Source organism: Stegodyphus dumicola, chromosome 10 (assembly GCF_044657685.1).
Source record: "Stegodyphus dumicola isolate Sdum_Otavi_A_Nest chromosome 10, ASM4465768v1".
Classification (NCBI taxonomy): domain Eukaryota; kingdom Metazoa; phylum Arthropoda; class Arachnida; order Araneae; family Eresidae; genus Stegodyphus; species Stegodyphus dumicola.
The window spans coordinates 25385707-25404751 of NC_140777.1; the positions used below are offsets into that span (position 1 = coordinate 25385707).

At 31.5% G+C, this 19045-nt stretch overlaps 1 long non-coding RNA gene across 1 annotated transcript; it reads right to left on the reverse strand.

Moving 5' to 3' along the window:
* Nucleotides 1-11781: 11781 nt before the first annotated feature.
* On the reverse strand, nucleotides 11782-13460 carry LOC146994929 (uncharacterized). The gene is made up of 2 exons (XR_015043668.1): nucleotides 13209-13460; nucleotides 11782-12347 (listed from the first exon to the last, which is right to left on the reverse strand). It is a non-coding gene; the product is annotated as an uncharacterized LOC146994929 (long non-coding RNA).
* Nucleotides 13461-19045: the final 5585 nt, after the last annotated feature.

The following is a 19045-nucleotide window of genomic DNA, read 5'->3' on the forward strand; positions in this document are numbered from 1 at the left end:
TCCAAATATTACAACATAAAAATATTCTACTGTGTCGTCTTCAAAAATGTATCTCAGATAAACGACGAGTTGAGACATTTTTATAATGTCGGTAGCTTCATCAAGTTTTATAGTAAAGACTGGATTTTGTATTCTATAATGTCTGATATTACAGAAATTTGGTGAGAAACGGTATCTTTTTTTAATGCTATTCTTTTTAAATCATTACTTTATTTTTCTGCATGCATAAATGATGTTATTTTAATTGCTGAAGGAAGAATGAGTGATTCTCCAATTGTATGAGGTTTTAAATTTTTTGCAATTAAATATGAAACTTTTAAGATGCCTGTAAATCTTCTCAGGAACTGTTGTATATTTTTTCAAAAATATATTTTAATTTTTCATGCTCTTAGCTCATTCCTTAAAAAAATTCTTCAGATTTATTTACTTAATCTTTATGTTTAGTTTCTGAGGTACTTTCCGTTTCACTGGCGCAAATTTCGCCAAGCAGACTTTGTTGTCAACAACATACAATATACACATAAAAAATTTTAGCAAACGTTAGTTTTAAGAATTTTTTATTTTGAAGGCATAAACATTTTAATACCTTTTAAAATTTTGTAAAAAAGCCAATAAATAAAGACAATAAATTTGTGAAAAGACATTAAGAATTTAATATGTTTTCATGTTTCAACATCCTGATTTGTCGGTTCGCATCAGGTGATCTCATCTCACGTAAACTACGCTACAAAAATCTACTTCTCTCAGTAATTATCTACATTAATGACAAATTAAATCCTTATTTGGAATGCAAATTTAAATGCAAGAATTATTTCAGTTTGTACGATTTCAATAGCTTAATCAGAAATTATGTAAAACCACAGTGCTTTACTTCGCTAGTCCCTTCTCATTAGAATTGATGAATTTGACCCGTGATTTTGTCTTTTCTATATTTTTGCCTTCGGATGAGCGGTGTGATTGCATTCTAATTGACTTAATTACCATGAATGGTCTTAGAGCATAAAATTTAACTATCTTGTACAAATTCTATGTAATTGTATGCCAGTACGGTCAATCTGATAAGAAATGGCTGCAACTTGTTTTGAAAATGAGGCGTAAAAGGTTGCCAGTGAAGGTATTCTGTTTGGCATCAGTTGTACCATTGTTGGCAGCTTTATCGTTTGCACCGGCAAAACGGAAAAGTACCGTTTCTAAATGTGTTTTTAATTTCGCAGGTTTCATACTTTCCATGTGCCAAGTTTTCACTGCATTAAACACACAATGGATATTCATTTTCCATTAATAATGCGACATGTAAAACAGTATAAAATAAACTCTTCTTGATATTTACTCAATTTTTTTAGAAGTAGAAAGAGAGCCATTGGATTCATTATTGTTTGCATTTTCATTAATAGTTTTTCTCTAAGTTTATTTGATGTTGGTCCATCCATCCCATTTCTCTTGTGAACATTGGGTATCTATTTTGGGCCATTTAACCATCATGAACAAAATTGTTTTTATTATCCTTTGAGACACTACTGAATTTTCCAATACTTAGGAAATATTATGTGCTTACTTGACAACAAATTTGATTAGAATTGAGAAACATAGTTTATAAATGATGCATATTACAATTACATGCAAGACATTACTAACATAGTTGAAAAAACTACATCTTAGCTACACGTATGCAATTGCATTGAAATTCGATTCAACCTGTTTGGAAATCATCAAGCATAACACACAAATCAAGTGGAAAGCAATAAAATCAAAATTTAAATATGGAAATGTTAAAAAACATCCAAAGTTCTCTTAAAATTCCATATACCTTTTATTGTCAAATAAATATCTTTGGATTTGGTGACCCCCCCCCCACAAATTTGTTCATGACTCCCAGGTTTAAATTTTGTAAAAAAACAATACAAGTTATCAATTGCATTTTGGAAAAAAGAAAAAAAAAAAAAAAAATGATTTCGGGCTTGTCTTCAACCGAACACCATGCAATAGAGTATTTTCAAAATTACGGGAAAGTACAACTTACTAAACGTACTATGACCGTAAGTACGAAAGTACTTACGGGAAAGCCAATATTTATCAATTTTCACATGATGAAAATTGATAAACATTGGCTGTCCAATGTGAAAAGTGAATTACGGTTTAATATTTTATGTTCATAGCTTGTGTATTTGTTTATCTAACTGAATACAGAATGATCCGTTTCTTCAAATTTCTGCTGGAATAACTGCTAGAAAATCTATCCCATTTCAGATGAACAGAAAGCAAGTGTTTTATTCTTATTCAAAAATTACAGTACAGTCAAAAGTCGTTAATCCGGACTAGTCGGGACTTCGGCCATTCCGGATTATCGATCATCAGTTTAAATCTGGTAAAATGGCATGCAGAAATTATAAAATTAAAAATATGAAACCGTAATTTACGAAATAAAGAACAATTATGATCTAAAGGGTATCAAAATTTACAAAAAAAAAAAGCTTAATATTTATTTGTTTACTTTATTAAACATTTCTTTCAATGTAAGTTGTTTAAGTTGCTTCGTTTTTTATGTTATAATACATTCTCTTTAATTCTATAAACAGACATAATTTCTTGTTCAGTTACAAAGTTCCGCTGTTCAAGTCCTATAATTGCTGTGTCGAGAATACCGACTAATTTGTCAATCGAAATTTTTTCGTTTTCAATAACCTCTGTCACTTTCTTCGCTATCGGAAGCGAATTATAATGACGAGGCATTTGATTTAAATCATATCAAAGACGAGATGAAATAGTACATTAAGTAAGGAATTATAAGCCAAATAAAATAAAAACATCTGCCCATCTGCCGCGGCGTTAAAGATAAACAAAGGATATGCCTTTATCCATTTTTTGCAGCAATTCCACTTTTTGTTTAATGGACTCCGAAAGATACTTTCGCTTTGTATATCCTTTACATATTAGTAAATATATATCGGAAATTCTATTTGACATAATCGAAAGTTCAAGCTTACTTTTATAAAATTGCTCTGACAGTCTGCAAAAAATAATAATCCGGATCCAATTCGAAGATTAAGGAACAACGCAATCTGCAACATTAACTGAAATAGATAATTAGATAATTTTAGCTTAGCTTATCCCGTCCGTTATACATTAAATGCGCATTCGTAAACGTATTTTGCGCACACGCAAATTCGCAGCGGTAAAGGTCTTACGCGCATGCGTCAACACGAAAGTTTGTAGCTTTGAGGTCCGGATTATGGGTGTCCGAATTAATGACTTTTGACTGTAATTGTATTCCGTATTTACATGAATTAGGTTAGTGCAAATTTTATTCCGTATTTACATGAATGACGTATCGCACAATGCTGTGTAGGCTGGTGACCTAGCGATGATGACTCAAAATGCATCTCTGCATTCAGGCATACACTCCTGACAAGAATATAACCATGCACTGGAGTCCTAGCTTCAACAGGTACATTTTGTTGTGCTATGCTATCTCTGTGGGTCCTAAATTCTAAAAACTTTTCCACTCCTAAATTCCAAAAATTTTGCTACTTGATATTTCTGTAAATTCCAAAATTTTGCACACCTGCCATAACCGCACTGGCTGTGGCCTCAGTTAAAGTTCTAGCAAAATCAAATATTGTAACCTTATTTCAGACAACTTTCTTAAACTGTAGATAGCAACCCCCATCTACAGCAGGGAGTCGCAAAAATTTTTTATTAGTTTTGGTATTTCTTAAACTTAATATAATATTTTTACAATTACCGAATATTTTTACAGAATGTATCTGAAAAAAATGAAGATAAGACAATACAGACAAAGAGAAAAACAAAAATGTTTCAACGCATTCTTTTTATAATATAAATGTTCATTTTACTTGCTTTGCACATGACGCTGTCATTTCATCTGTTACTTAATTAAAATTTTCACATTGTTTTATGTATTAAAATGAGAAATTAAAGATAATGACCTAAAGCTGCCATATTATCTTACAGTACAAGTGAAAAAATGGACAGTTTCACTCACGTGCGTGTCAGATTTTTACAATGCTTATGGGGTCCCACAAAATTTTCGTAAATATTTTGGGGTCGTTAAAAAAAATCTATGATAAAAAAAGGTCACAACTGAAAAAAAGTTTAAGAAGCCCTGTTTTAAACCAATCAGTTTCCTGACGCGAACCCTTTTTTTTTTTTTTTTTTCCCTGTTTTGTTTCTCAGCCGAATTATGTTTTTGTGGGAATTTTTCTATATTTTTACTGTTTCAGCTGAATGGGAAAACATGCTAAAATGTTTCAAATGACTATTAGGGGAAGAGGATCAAATACCCCACATTATTATCTCTATTTATCTCCTGTTTCAATTCTGAGTTGAATTATGTTTTTTGATAGAATTTTTCCATATTACATATTTCAGTTCAACAAAAAATCAACTTTTAAAATATTGAGGAAAAGCATATACTAAAATGTTTCAAAATGAAAGTGTGGGATAAATAAATACAGTATAAAGTCATTAATCCGGATGTCCATAATCTGGAATGATCTATAATCCGGACCTCAAAGCTACAAACTTTCTGCACATGCGTGCGTTTAATGTATAACAGATGGTATAAGCTAGGCTAAAATTATCTAATTATCTATTTCAGTTAAAGTTGCAGATTGCGTTGTTCCTTAATCTTCTAATTGAATCAGGCATATTATTTTTTACAGGCTGTTAGTGCAATTTTATAAAAAGTAAGCTTGAACTTTCGATTATGTCAAAAAGACTTTCCGATTCTGGAGAGATCTACAAAGCGAAAGCATGTTTCAATGTCCATCAAACAAAAAGTGGAATTGCTGCAAAAAATGGATAAAGGCATGAAGAAAGTGACAGAGAGGTTAGTGAAAAAAAAAATTTCGGCTGACAAGTTAGTCGGTAATCTCGGCACAGCAATTACAGGACTTGAACAGCGGAACTTTGTAACTGAACAAGAAATTATGTCTGTTTATAGAATTAAAGAGAAAGTATTAGCACATAAAACGAAGCAACTTAAACAACTTACATTGAAAGAAATGTTTAATAAAGTAAATAAATAAATATTAAGCTTTTTTTGTTGTAAATTTTGATACCCTTTAGATCATAATTGCTCTTTATTTCATAAATTACTGTTTCATATTTTTAATTTTATAATTTCTGCATGCCATTTTACCAGATTTAAATTGATCTATAATCCGGAATTGCCGAAGTCCCGATGAGTCCAAATTAAAGACTTTGTACTGTATATAAATTACTTTTTCCTAGGAGTATAGGAGTTCTTATATATATATATGTCATAATAAAAGCAAAGGAAATGACGGAGCACTGTAGATGTGTAGTTATCCTATATTGAAGAGGAAGTAATCTGATTGCGTCGTAAGCTAATGTGTTGACTTCGTAAATAAAACTTGGCAGTAGAAGCGATTTTAATGCCATTTTTATTTCCAATTGATATTTGTGGCCACAATCACTTGGCACTCCAGTTGTGCCTTTCCACAGAAGATTTACATTTTTGATATTGTTGGGATAGAAAGCAAGCCAGCGAAATTACATCTTAGCAGAGTAGAGAGCAAAAGCTGAAGTGCGTCGTTATGAAAGATGGAAGCACGCGAAGAGAAAAGTTTTGGTTTACAATTCGGTGATTGGTCGTCAAGAGGCATCTGGTATTAACGGTTACGTAAGATCGCATGATTAATTTGAATGACGCAATGCAGATAAGTTATTACGATTTTAGAATAGAGAGGAAGAATTAATGTTTATAGTTATATTATAATTCTGATTCATACATTGTTATCTTACATATATATATATATAAAGAAATTTAGAACCAACTTTTCACAAAGACTAAAAAATTAAAGTTCAAATGATCTTCATAAAATACTTTAAAATGTAAAAATTAACACGTTGACTGCAGCGTGCATTTTACGTGATTTGCCCATGACGCCGACTTGAAATTTTTATTATGTGATATATATTATGTTGAAATATTATCTGCAGAACATTATGTTATATATAATCGTGCTTAATGCATTTTTCATGCTGGTTGTCACCGAAGACCCCCAAATATCTGTAGACCATTTTTGCGATTTATAATTAAAATTTTTACAATTTATTATTCTTCAAATCATTATAGTAACAATGGTACTATTTAAAAATTTATCAGTATTGATATTTATTCTAATTACGTATTTTACTATTGGTCGCATTGCCGGTATCACCCACGGCGCTGTAGCCAAGTTGAGTGCTGGTCACCGGTGGCCCCCACGGCAGTCAACGTGTTAAAATACATCATCAACATTGTGATACACCATTGTGAACGTGTTAAAATACACCATCACAAGAAAAACGAAAAAATAGTATAAAAGAACAAGAAAGGCAAGGAATCCAACCAACTTCAACATAAGACGGCATATAAGACACACCCTTATTTAGAAGGCCACGCACATGTAGATGTAGAAAAAGTTATGTGTGTCTAGACCTTTATCCGGGCTAAAAATAGCATTCAGTATTTAAAGTTAACCTGTGTCCTTCACGTATAAGACGCAGGTAACTTTTTTTAGATCAAATTTAGGAAAAAAAATGCGTCTTATATGCTGTCAAATACGGTAATTACATTTCCCCTTCTAAAACAAAATCCTTGCTTTTCTGTATCCAGAATCAGTTGATAAACCATTTCAATATATTTTTTATCTTAATAGTTCACCCGAAAATTCTAGTCCTCAAAGCGAAGGAAAATCATTAAAAATATCTTCCAATTTAAAAATATTTTTCTAATCTAAAAAGAATCTTTAAAAAAAAATGGAAACATGCCCTTAAAAATGTAGAAAAAATTAAAATCCTGCAATGGAAAATCTTTGAAAGTTCAAAATAATCTTAACTCAAAACTTTACTAGAACCTCTTATCAAACAGCAGTAGCAAAGAAAAATGGGGGGGGGGGAATAAAATCATTAAAATTATCTTACAATTTAAAAAGATTTTACTAGTCTAAAAATAATATTTGATATTTGACTTTTATAGGATTTTATCAAGTTAATTTGAATTTGAATTTTTATTCTTTCTGAAAAATTTGTTCTAAATTTCTTTCTTTATATATTTACTAATAAATTTTTAACAGCATAATGCACGAAAAATTTTGGAAGGATTATAAATTTTCCTTTTAAAAAATTATTTGTATATACATAGTCCAAACGCATCTGTATATGATGGAATACATTTATCGTGAAATCGCTTAAGGCAAAATATCGGTTAACACGAAATAATGCAACGGTCCCGACAAACTACTATGTATTTTCATGCATTTTGTTTTTCTCAACACGAAAAGATATCCTTTCTGGAAATGAACAAAATACAGAAAACACTGGCACCACAGATGAGATTTAAGCGGGATGTGAAATAAAAGAGAGGTGCTTTGACATATTTCGTAGAAAAGAGGCTAATTTGGCTTTGAAATACCCTCGGAATAGCCTGCGACACGAGCCAGTTTTGTTTATCTACGCTACTTTCACCTTCCACCTCTACAAACACCACACAAAAATCTCATCTCTCATCAGTTAGCTTTGGAATTCGGTGACGAGTACATGGCAATGCGAGTAAAAATTAGTGAGTTTGGCTCATATGTTGCACTGCATGGAATTCAGCAACTCCAAGGATGAATGGAAATTATTTTCATTACACACAATTCTCAAAAGTATCAGATTCTTTGGCATCAAAAGAAATAGAGAAGTAGGATAGTGAAACTGAGCTGACACTTAATAAAATGTTTGAGAATGTTTCTGTATTAATGAACTGTTGTACTGTACTATCAGAAGAATTTGTTGCAGTAATTTATGATAATGTGTGTACAGCCTCAATTATGGCAGACAAAGTTATTTTGGAGTTTGTTTAAAACTAAAAAAATATCATTGATGCAGATTCTGATGACGAAAATAAAATGAATAATGCAGTTCCTGTTCCCACGTCATCCGAAATGAGGAACATCATAAAAAGTATGGACAGTTATTCAGACGCACATTCCAATGGTGAAATGAATAACAAAATGTTTGACATTGAACAATTTGATGCTAAAAAAAGACAATGCAAAGAAAAATATCAGATTATTTTCCCAAAACTCAATAAATGTTTTGTTTTTCAAAAAACTTGAAAATTTTGTATTAAATTCTATCAAGTTCTTGTGGATGTTTTTGTTTCATTGATTTTTATTAAATACATGCATATACACATATCTATGTAAATAAAATGTACTCTAATAAGCTTAATTTTGTTGAACATATATATATATATATTAATATCCTTTAACACGAAAAAATATTTCAGTCCCCTCAGTTTTGTGTTAAATGATTTTCACTGTATATCTATTGCAAATAAATCCCTTTCTTACATAAAATATAAATGTATGTATAAAATACCTAAATAAATTGTAAAGGAAGTTTAATTAGCAACTATGAAATCTTAAAAAAGTAGTATAAAATTTATAATCGCTAACATTAAAATAGATGCAAGTAAATAAAATTTAAATTATAGAATGTACTTTACAAAATTAATAACAAGTGGTTAAAAATATATATTTTTAATTGCTTAAAATATGGAAGTTATTAGGCAGAGATTGTTGGATATAAAGTTACTACTACAAATTTTCAGATTACTATTCATATTTAAAGTCTCAACTTGCAGTCTTAATCCACATAACAACCATTGTAAAAATCACCCGTTATCATATTCCAAAGATCAGCAGCATACATTTTTTTCAAAATCGTGCATAATATTAAATAGTCAAGTTGATACAAATAAGATGAACTGTTTTTATGAGTTCAGACTAGTAGTTTATTCTTCCATTCACTTATTACAGTATTTCATTTTTTATATGCTTGACTATCCAAAATTTCAAGAGCTTTCCGGATATTTTTTTAGTTGTTTTTACTGTACAACCATTTCAGTATTTACATCGTCAAAATTGCATAGACACATACTTGAAGTGAATTTACTTTTACAGCTAAACACAGGAACTGGAAAACGAAAAAGTACTTATTCGGAGATTGTATTTCTTTTTCGTTCATGAAAATCAAAGTTTATTATACAAACATGCAAGCACACTGCAAAAGCATGTATAGAAATTCTTAACACATTTAGTAAATAAATAAGAAAATATTTTAAAGTATAACGAATAAAGTATTTAAGCTTTTTTAAAACAGAGCATAATACTACAGTTACGAAAAAATTTAATGTTATAAAAGTTAGTTAATTTAGTAAATTTCAGTTTTTCACCAAAGCAATGAAATATTTTGATAATTATGAAGTTCCTTGTATATCTTTCTAAAAGAACTTTATTGCTGTTTTAATCAATTAAACAACTGTCCAAGTTATTTTAATACTTTTGAAATATATACACTAACAGAAACATTAAAATTTATTAATATATTTGTCAACCTTGATTTTGGTATAAAAGTCTGCAGAATGCTTCGTAGTTTTTAAGCACACAGAGGCACTGCAATTCTTATTCCTTGATTTGAAGTTTTCTGCAAGTGTTTATTATTATTATTATTAAAATATCTGTGTTGGCACACATACAATTTTTTTATAGTGATTTCAGATGTGGATAAATTTTTCGAACACTCTCGTTTGTTTTACTGGCGTAGCTGAATTTTGCGATGAATGCAATCACATATATTGCCGAGTATCACCTTCCAAATTTTTCATACTGTTAATGTATACATTAGCAGTGAATTATTCTCCTCTTTCCTCAGATATACTACGGCGATAAACAATAACCATTCACTAAAGATTTTGCGTAAATTTCCACTCATAATAATTTAAATTGCGAAAATCTCACAATTACCACCTAAACACTCTATTCAGCATCACAATTCTTTCGAAAGCGCGTCGTAGTTAAGGCTCCTCTAAACCAGGCTGAATCACCAACTTTTCTCTCTTGGCGAGGGAGTGAACGCGCTGCCAATTTTGACGCGTTTATCGCACACGCTGGCTGAATGTCTGCTGTTTTTTTAAAGATTTATTTTATAGACGCGCGGCATTCAGCGCATATAAACTTTTCGGATAATTTATTAATTCTCGAATAGTATATAGACGTTTTCACTTAAATAAAAATTTCGCGTATATTTTGTAAACATATTCAAAATAACTTATTCTTTAGATGTTTCAGTTTCGTTAGCAGACTAAAATAAATAAGATATGAATAAAAACTTTCAATAGTGTCAAATGGGGAAATAGTTAAAGCGTAGAGTGTGAAAATAAATTTATCTTAATGACATTTTAACACAAATTTCCATAAAAACACTGTAAATTCATACTAAAAAAATATGTTGTCATTTAAGTCTGAGGTATATGGAAATAATTGTGCAAGATTCTGAAGAAACACTTTCTTTTAAATGTGTGAAATATTTCATAACATATATGGAAGAAGAAAGTACAGCATTCTCTGTTTTGGATGCTTTTCATCAAATGTAATATAAATACGAACTAGAAACCGTAATAAAAAGTCCTTCCTCTTCAATCAGATCACCTTTGTGTTGCATTGTATTTGTAATACTTCTAAAAATCCAATTTTTACCTAAATTAAAAAACAGTTATTCCATAAAAGATAATAACTTTGAACGTATATAGAATGAATTTTGTAATTTGAGTTATGTTACAAAATAATTCATAGTTTATATATTTTATACTAATAATTTAGATAAAACCTGTCCAATTTAAGAATGTGTGTTAACCACATTCTTAAATTGTAAAAGGACGACTTAATCAAATGTAATTCATTTCAAATAAAAGAAAGCATAAAAGAAAGCTTATTTTTTATTTTACACAGCAACAGCATTTTCATGCAGTCAAGTTTTTTTAACTGCTAGTTATTATACATAATACTTAATTTTAAACCCATTCTTATTAGAAAGCATAACTAAGAAACTTCTTTTTAAAGCACCACAGTGATTGCAAAGAATGTCGTTAAATTTACAAAAGTATTAAAGATATATTGAACAGCATTATAACAAGAAAGTACTGTACAAAATATGTAAATTTAGCATAACTTCTTTTTTAGTATTTGCATAGTTTCCTCCAAATGAACCTTAATGGGAAGTTATCTTGCGAAAATTTAAAAGTATTAAAATGGCCTCTATTTAAGATGTAACTGCATTTATAATTATTTTGTAATTGCGAATAGATTATATTATTGCAATTAGATTATGCACTTACAACATAATTGCATAAAGTAATGAAATTAAGAGTTCACAGACACAATGTAATATAATTACAATGCAATTATCTAAATTGTAATTATAGTCACTTATTTAATACCACAATATTATTACAATCACAATGTAATTTAAATTGGGTACTATATTTGCATACCCTCCACTCAAAAGGAGGTACTGATAAGCCTGGAAGTTATTATCAACAAAAAGCCTGTTCAGGACAGTTTGATGACAATTTCCACCGGGCGAAAAGTACATTCTTAAGCCCAGGCAAATCATGACAATAAAAATCATTTAGTCTTATGATTCACTATATTTTAAACCCTAAATTTGAATTCTGCACCAAATTATTTACCTATATTTTAACATACTTTATGAATTATTAGAAGCGATATGGCAAATATCTTCTAAAAATAACTGTAAAATATTTGTATCCATTAATTGATTCAGATACACACTTTTATTATTTAAGTATATCAAAATAACAGTTTCATGTTCCTGAAATACAAAAATTATGGAAAAAGTTAAAGTAATATTCTTAGAAGCATATGATATTAGTCACCAGATGCAAAATTATAGTTAATTTTTTGCCCTAAATACAATTTTATTACACAGTAGTCAAATGTGTAACTTAATAACATGTTATATAAAAAATTAATGATAATAAGTTTATCAGAAATGAATTAATTCTGCAAATAAACTTTCTGCACTTGAAAATTTTCTACACCTGAGGGGAGGGAGAGATCTAGTAAAATTAGATTTATTATAACTTTAGTTGGACCAAACACCTTCTCTCTATATATATGCATCACTAAAGAAATAAATAAAATTATCATGCTTAAAAAACAGATATACCATACCAGTTTTTTTTCCTTTGTTACCCTTTACATTGAGAAATAACAAACACTGAAAAATACTATCCTTGAAATTTTGTTTAAATGAAGAAACACACACCATCTTTTTATTTAAGCATTACACTTCAAAAACAGATACACATACCAATTTATTTTCACTAGCCTTTATACTGATAACATGCCATATAAAAATGAAAAGAATTACCCTTGAAATTTAGATAAAATGAAGTAACACAATGGGAAAATTTATGCACACGGACATCTTTTTTCTATTGCATATTGTCTGACATGATCCACAAGTGCCTAAAAATGTACCCAAAGAAACGCATTTCAATATTAACAAAAAATTATTTACAGATTAAAATTCATTCATTTCATACCAGTATTATAAAGATCATGCATGAAACAAATCTGCTTTCCCATACTTTTAAGTAAAACTTTTATACTGGAAAATAGACTATATTTCTATATATTAGAAACAAGAAAATACTAATTTGAATGTTCTGCATTCATTTCTAAATCTTTACTCCATTGCCAAATTGTATAATACTGTGATTATAAATAAACTTGCACAATCCTTGCAATTATTGAAGTCAGATTATATATATTTTGTCTCACACTATTCAATTTATTCTATTGACTTCAGATGTCAATGTCAAAATTCTGGAAGTTATTTTAACCAAGAAACACTAGTGGGTTCCGTGCATAAACAACTCATCTAACTTTTTAACAATAGTGATTATAAAATAAAGGAAAAAATTATATATCATTCCAACGATATTGCAACTATAGTGTAATGTTACATATATCTTTAGCAAACATTCAGATTTTATCTTGACTTTCCAAATTATTATTTATTTTTTAATAAATTTCAATATGCTAATGATTTTCATGTTACATTAGTATAAATTCCACAATTAGCACAGGAAAACAAAATCCGCGCTTTATATTAGAAGAGAAATTTCTTTTCCATATTCAAAACATCTACATTGGCGATGTTTGGCGACTGGTACATTAACCCTAGACTAATTTAATTATAGCTATTATTACAGAAATTAGCAGATACTCAGGTTATTGTACACAAGAATTTCACTTTACTTGCACATTATAAACATCAGAGAAGATATAAACTCTAAATGAAGGCGTAATTAACATTATACTTACTAAGCAAAGTTCAGCGCCTGGACCAGGTTTCCAATTGTCTCTTCGGCAATTATTTACCCATATTTTTCTTCTTTCTTCATTTTTAGGAAATTTTACCAATGTATGACTTTTCCGTGAATGATTTGAACAATTAACAGCTGTACATCCGCCCATTTTACACAAAAGAAACACAAAAAATTGTTGCACCGTAACTACACAGCCGCCATTAAATCTCCCACTTGGGAGCGCGAATGCCTGATGATTCAGCCTGGTATATAGGAGCCTTAGCCGTAGTAGTCAAAAGTGGGGTACGCCGTCTTGCCAGGTGAAACTAGTCGATATTTCCGTGACATCAAAAATTCGAAAAGTTGGGTAGGGTTTGGAAATACGCGTCCGGTATAGGGATCTGTAGGATTTTTAAGTTTGGATTGTTTTTAAGTATCTCCAAGTCTTCATCTTGACAGTCTACTATAGTTTGTAAGTCTATTGCAGATGGTACAGAAATGGTGTCTATGCGAGAGAGAGCGTCAGCGACAGTATTTTCATGCCCTTGTATGAATCGGATATCGGTTGAGAACTAGCCAATATATGATAGTTGTCTAGCTTGTCGTGGCGAAGCTTTTTCCAAATTTTGTTGGAAAGTAAATGTTAGTGGTTTGTGATCCATGTATATTGCAACTTAGAAGTTCGCCCTTCTAAGATATATTTGAAATGTTTTACTGCTGTATAGATGGCTAAGAGTTCTCTGTCGTAGGCACTATATTTTTGTTGCGCTGATGCCAAATTTCGGGAAAAGAAACTTAAGGGTTGTTTTTCATTATTCACAATCTGATGTAAAACGGCTCCAATGGCAGTATCGGAAGCATCAGTTGTTAGCGACATTTCAGCCTTTTTCGGATGGGTGAGTTAAGTTTGTGGCATGAATAAGTGCATCTTTTAAGATCTGGAAGGCGTTTCTTGTTTCTGCCGTCCAGGTTATTTCTTTTCTGCAGTTCTTTTTAATACCACTGAGCAATGTTGTTAAAGGTTGTTGCAATATCGCACAATTTGGTATGAATCTGTGATAAAAATTCACCATACCTAAAAATCGTCTTAAACTAGTAAATGACTTTACTAGTTCTGGGAAATTTTTGATGGCATCAACCATCAACCATGTTGAAAGAGGTTTAAGTCCTTCAGCTGACACTTCGTATTCCAGGAATGCAAGTTTTGCTTGACCAAATTTACACTTTGCCGCATTAATACAGAGGCCATATTCGTTTAGTCTCTCGAGGACTGCTAGTATATGTTTTCGATGAGTTTCTTCATCTGGAGAGGCTATTAGAATGTCATTCAAATAGCAAAACACGAATTCTAGTCCATTCAACACACTGTTCATGAAACGTTGGAACGTTTGGGCCGCATTTCGTAGGCCGAACGTTATGAATGGGAACTCGAATAAGCCAAAGGGAGTGAGAATGCCCGTTTTCGGTATATCTTCTTTGCGAACTGGAATTTGTTGGTACGCTCTAATGAGGTCTATGGATGAGAAAACTCTTTTTCCAGCTAAAATGGAACTGCAATCTGTTAAAAATTGGAGAGGGTATCTATCAGGAATCGTGACGTTGTTTAACGCTCAATAGTCTCCACAAGGTCTTCAATCACCTGATTTCTTCATAGCGAGATGTAGTGGGCTCGACCAGTTACTTTTGGATGGTCTGCATAAACCCATTTGGAGCATAAATTCAAACTCCTTTTTAGCCGCTTTGAGTTTCTCAGCTGATAGTCTCCTGGCTTTAGCGAAAACTGGTGGACCTCTGGTTTCGATATAATGTTCGATGTTATGATTTTTAACTTTATTATTAACTACATTCAGTTTTAACAAATCCGGAAAATCGTTAATGATACGTTTATATGGATCATTTACGGCATTTAAAATCGGAATATTATTATTGTTATTTTGAAAACAAGGAGTTCCATTAGTTGTTAAGAAGGTAGTACCATCAATCAACTTGCGATTTTTAGAATCTACCAAAAGGTTAAAATTTGCAAGAAAATCCATGCCTATTATCGGTTTGTTTACCTCCACAATTACAAAAGGCCATGTGAATGATCGTCTGAGTCCAAAATCAAGCTTGAGTAATTTTTGGCCATATGTTTTAATTTTCTTACCATTTGCAGCAAAGAGTTCTAATTTTGAGATTTTTTTTTATCAGCAGGTAAGGGAGGAATGACAGAAATTTCTGCCCCAGTATCTATTAAAAATTAGGTAGTCGATTCTTTGTCGTTGATGAAAAGACGACTCAGCTGCACCCCTTGTCCCTTCGTCGTCAATGAGAGACAGGGAGCTGGTTTTCCGGACTATTTGTCTGTGATTTTGATGAGTAGTTGCAGGGTTGTTTACACTTAAATGACTTATCACCGAATTTTTTATGATAGTAACAAATATCACTAGATCTGTTACCGCTGTAACTCTTATCTCTTGATTTGGATCGGTTACGACAATAGGGACGACCGTGGCGTTGCTTGTTTAAAGCAGAAACTTGTAAGCTAAGTTCACTAACTTGTTTTTGTAAACTTTCAATCACTTCCGTTTTTACCGTTATGGATGATGCAGCAGCTATTTGGGGAGTAACAGGGTTTAATTCCCAAATCTTATCGGCCATTGTAGCCACTTTTAACAAATCTTCACTACTAACAGATATAATGCTACGCATATTAAAGAGTAAACGTTGTAGCCACAATGTTTTTAGGAAAGTATCTGTTACTTTATCGCCCGCCAAATTACGCATATCACGCAGCAATTGAGATGGCTTTTTGTCACCCAGTTCTAATTCACTCAGGGATTTTGGGGTTTTTTGAGTCTCGCAATCAGCATATAATGAAATTAGTCTATTTTTAATTGCCTCATATTTATTATCTTGTGGTGGACTTAGCAAAATATCAAATACCTGTGACAAAATATCGGGTTCAATGGAACTTATAATCATATTTTGTTTGATCTGCATTAATTTTTCCATTTCTAAATTGTGCTTCTAGTTGAATAAACCATATTTTAGGATCTGGCTTCCAAAAAGGAGGAACTTTAACGCTTACCTTGGCGACAGACGCAGTTGTTGCTTTAATTTCGGTTTCCTCTTCGTCAGCCATTGTAGAATTCGATCACGCCGGGATACAGCAGTGATACATCAGAAGGTTGCGTGTTCAAATCACGTCCGGGTCACCAGTTAAGTGTCTGGTGTGCAAATATAGAAAAATAACACTTCTCAGACTCTAGTGGAACCAATATTTTATTCCTTACGATGTTATAGATTCTTATTCATAAGATTTATTTACATTTTACATGCACGTTGAATCGCGTGACAGAAAACCGAAGTTTGTTTACTTCGTTCCACGCGAAGACTAGAAAGTGTTGCCATTCCACTTTAACTAAATTTAATTAGAAACTTGACGGAACTGAAGCGACGCTACAGGCATTGCAAATGTAAACAAAAATCTCTTCACGACTGATCGGAATGCGCAGAAATCACGAAAGTGTCTCTGCGCAACTAGTCGGACGTTTAGCATTAAAGAATCTTGTGTTTGAGCTAGCTATCCGACGTCACGTCTTTCCACCGTAGAAACGTTCGTAAGCGCGCTTTTCGTAATGTTGGTTTTCTCGAATGTAGTAATGCAGTACAACGTCCGAAATCCGGACTCCTCGGGACCTCGGCGATTCCGGATTTGGCATTTTTCCGAATATTTAATCATCAGTTTAAATCTAATAAGATGCCATGTAGAAATTATAAAATTAAAATATGAAATCGTGATTTATGAAATAATGAAGTATTTATGATCTAAAGGGTATCAAAATTTACAAAAAGAAGCTTCATATTTGTTTACCATTACTTTCATTTGTTTACCTTATTAAACATTTCTTTCAATGTAAGTTGCTTACTACGTTTTTTGTGTTAATACTTTCTCTTTTAATTCTGTAGACAGAAGTAATCTTTTGTTTAGTTACATTGTTGATGTCCTGTAACTGCCGTTTCGAGAATTCCGACTAACTTGTCAATCGAAATTTTCTTGTTTTCAGTAACTTCTCTGTCACTTTCTTCACTTTTGGTAGCGGTATTTTCTGGATTTAGAACCATACTACAGATTTTGCCATTCATTAATTGATTGATGATTGAGAAGCATTGTCATTGCAACAAAACATGTTTCATTGCAATGAACTTTTATATCATCAATGATTTTATATCAGCAATGATTCTTTTATATCATCTTCATTTATTACTGCTTCTCCACATTTCTTTACAAAATCCGTTAATTGGAAAATTTCACCTTTGTTTTGCGATATCCGAAAACCTTTAAAATTGGCTATCAGCATCAAATTTAGCTATCCTTCAATATACATATTTGGCTATGTATCATGAGCTTGGCGACTAACGACAAGTTGTTCCGTTAAATTTTATCTTGCTTCTATCGCACACTGAGACAATTACACCTGAATTGTATTAGTTATTTAATTAATACTAATTGAGGACCGGCACTAGATAGTTTACCTCCTAATGCAGTCTCTGAAGATCTTAAATTCTGCAGCCATATGAGCCCTGGCGCTGGTTCTGGGTTTATGTGAATAACAAATCAGTTATTCTTAATTCAAATAGCCCTAAATGTAATCTTTGGGTCTATGAGTAGCATCAACAAAATCTATTTTTAGCATATGGGAAAAAATGTTTGGTAAATTTTTCCTCGTCAACATTTTTTAGTGTATTTAACTTAAATCTGTAAACATTGCCAAGCGTAATGTCAAAATAAAAGGTTACCATACTCCTTTATTATTCAGTTACTAACATAAAAAATTGTTTAGGCATCGCTACATGAGTCATTGCTCAAGTTGTCATGCTTTGATAAATATGCAGTGATGAAAGGAAAGCATAATAAATAATGATTCGCCAGGTTGGCGTCAGATCAATGATGTATCTATGTGGAATGTTTCAGTTTGAGATGTATGCCAAGCAGATACGCAGCAACGGAGCCAAATTACTGATCTTACAAATTTATGCTAAAATAATTGTTTCTTCAGTAAGAAGGTTTATTTAGTGTTGAAGTGAAATTATGAATCGGGACTCTCTAGATATTTTATTATGTGCGGAGGGGCGAATCAAATACGCACGCGTAAAGCTTACGAGAAAAACGTTCTTAGTGGTTTTGAGGTCTGGATTTTAGATCATTCTGAATAATGGACGTCTGGATTTCGGACTTTGTACTGAATTAAGAATTTCATAAATATTATGTTTCTTTGTTATAATATTAAGTGCAATTATTTATTCACGTTGAGCAGACGTTAATAATTGGTTAGATGTTGAAGAACCCATGTGACAAAATCAATCTTGATAATTGATTTTGTTTTATTCATTGCATCATAATACATAAGTCACTCACCAGATAAGTTTCATTCATAATATTTGCTAAGATTTTTGTAAAGATAATCACTTATGTCTAACAAATCGAAAAGCACCTAAGAATTACTTTAGGGAAAATTTATGCTTGGAAGCCCATGTTTCACCCATACAGAACATAAGCATCATTTTGAGGTATATAGCGGGTAATTTGATATCAAAGCTGTCAACTTATAGATTTCGATATAATCTAGACATGGTTCAAGGAGTTATGTAACCAATCATTTGTTGGAAAAGCAGCATTTTAAAAGAGGTCGTGCAAACCCATATATAAAAGAAACCTGATGTGTGTGAGGTATGTAATCAATTACTGACACAAAATGATGATTTAACACGGGTTTGATCGCGCTGGGTATGATATACCCACTCCCTCCGTTTTTTTCCTGTTTCTCTCCAAACTTTTTTTACCCCTTTTTTTTAAATGGGTGATTCTTC